Source organism: Trachymyrmex septentrionalis, unplaced genomic scaffold, assembly GCF_001594115.1.
Source record: "Trachymyrmex septentrionalis isolate Tsep2-gDNA-1 unplaced genomic scaffold, Tsep1.0 scaffold29, whole genome shotgun sequence".
NCBI lineage: Eukaryota > Metazoa > Arthropoda > Insecta > Hymenoptera > Formicidae > Trachymyrmex > Trachymyrmex septentrionalis.
This window is the reverse complement of record NW_017305451.1, coordinates 236,897-240,430: the sequence shown is the minus strand read 5'-3', so window position 1 is coordinate 240,430 and position 3,534 is coordinate 236,897. Positions and strand designations below refer to the sequence as shown.

Sequence of the window (3,534 nt, the reverse complement as noted above, 5' to 3'; positions counted from 1 at the left end):
AAGATTTTAAAGTTGACATGGTTACATAATTTAATTACTTTAATGTGAGAAGTTGGTTAATTACAAGATTTGTGTAACAAATTACATGAAAAAATTTTTTCATCGTGTTTATACAAATAAATCTCTTAGAATGAAATTATTTTTTATACAATAAATTTCTCAAAAAAAGATTAGAATGCTTCTATATTAATGTTTTGGTTTATTCGTTAAAAATGCTTAAAACTGATGAGGCACAGAATTTATGTTATTGATAATGAAATAGGAAAACGTTATAACATGTTGCTGTGGTTCTCTATCAAGATACAATGAATAATAATTATCGTTATTTTAATTGTAATTATTTGTTTTAACTTTTTTAATTGTATATTTATCGGAACGTCACGCGTAAATAAATTTTGAACTGTCAAGTCCTAATAATTGAATACGCTCATCTACCGGTAATAGTCTGATATTTTTAAATCCCGGACGTATAATCGTTCTCCGTAAATTTCAACATCTCTTATGCGATTTAAAGATTTCTACACATATAGAAATCATACATCTTACAGCGTGCATTCGTCATAGATTTAAAACACCATTTAAAATAACACTTCATGGATTCAAATTTTTAGGAATAATTTTTTTTTTCAATAAAATTGTAAACGAGTTTTTCAGCATTAATAATTGAAAAATGATTAGGATTAAATTAAATTAAAATAAACTTTTTTTAATTAATTGAGAGGCTAAACTAAAAATGAGAAACAACGTCCTTAGAATTGCTCGTTCAGGAATTATAACATTGAATTTAATGTATATCATATTCATTTCTTTCGCGTCCAAATTCTTTCGCCAGTCCATAGTTCCTGTAGCGTCTGTTCGAAGAAACGCTGATGTAAAAAGATCACCCTGAAAACACGCTCCGATTTCGACTTTTGCGATATAAGATTTCTCAGAGAGAGACTTACGTCGATTTTCCCTATGTTCTACGGTAAGATTCTAGTTCCAGGGTACATGTACACCACTGAAGAAGTCCGTCCACGATCCGCCCAAGACAATTCACTTCACAGAACGGAACGGAACTGAACTGAACTCAACTCAACTCACGCGCGCGTGAACACAGGCTGTCGATAGCGATAATTCACGAGGCCGGAAGACGATGAAGAAAGGAAGGAAGCGCAAAATGTCTGATAGTAAATTCGCGAATTCGCAGCGAGAAAGAAGAACGGAGTAAAGGCAAGGAAGAGAGAACGGAGTAAAAGATCTGGGAATTGTCCTCAGGGTCACGGAGCTCTTTCCCTCCGGCCCGCCGCTACGAGACTGAAGAACCGGACTCTCTCTCTCTACGCCCAGGTGAACGGCGCGAGTTACCTGCAAAAGAGTGCCTTCTTCTCTCCCCCTGTGGCGGAACTCAGGCCCAGGAGAGAGAAAAGGAGGCAGCCGTGAACGTAGGCACAGAAAAGGTGGAGGAGACACTCGAGAGCGATTTGCGACGCCGCCGCGCCGGAGAAGGCCGAGTTTGTTGCACGGCAACATCGCGGGGGTAACTCAGTACGGTACATTTAAATACCTGTCACGTAGCGGCCGGATTGCTGCAAAATGACGTCAGGACGCGAGCGTGAGTCGCGACGGAGAGGAGAAATGTAAATTTGTCTTACATTTCGCTCAGGAATCCGTTCAGGGCAACCATAATGGCGGCCTTCGGCATGGAGGCCAAAAGAATCTTTTAGGGAAGCCTGAAAATACTATATCGTTCTCTTGCTCAAATTTTACTTATTTTAAGATTTTCTATCTCTCTTACAATAAAACGGGTTTTACAAGGCGAATAAAAATTATATTATTTCAAGTGTATTGTTACTATATATTGTAAAAACAAATAAAGGAAGGTAAATAAATTATTAACGGGAAAATAAACTAAAAATTTTATAGAAATGTTTTGCTAACAAATTACTTTGCCATAATATTGTCAAACACTTTTGCGCCGTTCGGAAATAGCATTCTAGTTTGAAACCGGTTTGTACAAGTGCGTAGACGTTCATTGAAGGATAATATCTTATTATAGTGGATGTTTTCTCCGTACTCTCTGATTCTAGTCCCATACTCGTAGGAGTCATAGGTAGGAAATTGAAGGAATAGCCTTTCTATTCGAGAAAACGGCCGTGAACATAGCACGATGGCGGGATAGCCGGTAGAAGTTGGATTTGTTTGTGGCGTGCCATGCCAGAGGTTCGCACTATTACCGTGAGTAGGTATATATGCCTTCAGAATTACCTCGCTAACAGTCAAAAAGAGCATGAAAGAATCACGAATTTATGAAATTTCTTCATACAATATAAAAACCTTTTACTCGTAAAAATATCGTTGTTAATTGATTCTTTTCTTCTTCAAAAATTACAGACTTTTTATTATTCATCTGGACAATTTTTATTTCTCAATGAGATAGCCATTAAATATCTATGGAAGAATTAATAATATTTATAGTGACACTCAAATTTGGCTGAGCAAGTAGGATAAGCTAATTGTGTAAATGTTAAGTGATGGAGATTAAGGCATTATTAAGTGGATATAAAGTAGTAGTAAAATGTACTTGTTAACGATAATGTTAAAGTAATGATATGACAGTAATAATAAGTCAGTCGCAAGGATCAATTGTAAGGAGAGCCATCATACTCAGGAGAAATAATAAATTATTCAATCTACATTGATTCTATCTCTGTATATAAAATATGTGGACGTTCTTGACAAAAGAATATATATGCATGTATAAAGAATATATGGCTGCGATTTTCCTTGAAATATAATTTTACCATCGTTTTCAATAACAGCAAACTCTTGTCTCTCAGTGTAATCTAACAAGAAAAAGATCATTATGAACAAACTAACATCGAAGTAAATAGATTTTTACATTTCTAAGAGAGAGACTCTTTGAGAGTTACTTCTGTCAACTTTTCTCTCTTTTTCTTTTTTTAGCAATAGTTTCTTTTCGATTTACTAAGCTGACGCAGATAGTAAAATGTCCAGAGATAGTGGCAAACACGACTCGGCATGCTAACGGGTTAAGTAGGCATGCAATGTGATTGCAGCAAGTAGGTGTTTCACGAAAAGAGACATCGATGCTCGCGCAGGAAAGGTCGTCGAGCCAGATCGGTGCGGAGTCACGCTACACGGGTACGACGACCGCGCGGATTTCTTTTTCTTGCGCGCCTGAATGAAAGTTGTAATTGCACGAGAAGCTGGACGTGCGCGAGCCGACGTATATCACGTTCAACATTCTGCGTTTACGTACGTTGATAATTCGGAGAGATCAACTCTTCAGATGGAATCTGAAGTCGATTAGAAATCATTGAGAGATGCGATCCGCCTCATTTCATCACAAGACAAAACTTGACGGTGATACCATTAAATCTATATAAGAATGAATAATCGATAACAAGAAATTTGGTTAGAGGAGTGTTCTTTAATCATTCATATCGGTTGTCTAATTGTAATTCTAAATCGTCTTGATCAATTTTTTTATATTATTACTTGATAATTAAACATTTAGTAGCAAAATAAACG

At 36.3% G+C, this 3,534-nt stretch overlaps 1 protein-coding gene across 2 annotated transcripts in view; it reads right to left on the bottom strand.

Moving 5' to 3' along the window:
- Positions 1-1,046, bottom strand: part of LOC108749411 (sushi, von Willebrand factor type A, EGF and pentraxin domain-containing protein 1) — a 53,667-nt gene extending 52,621 nt beyond the window's left edge. Inside the window, exon 1 of one of the 2 annotated variants that reach the window (XM_018488095.1) lies at positions 945-1,046. The gene's annotated coding sequence lies outside the window, so the exon portion shown is untranslated. The remainder of the gene's footprint in view (positions 1-944) is intronic. The other variant, XM_018488094.1, reaches the window with a different exon arrangement.
- Positions 1,047-3,534: the final 2,488 nt, after the last annotated feature.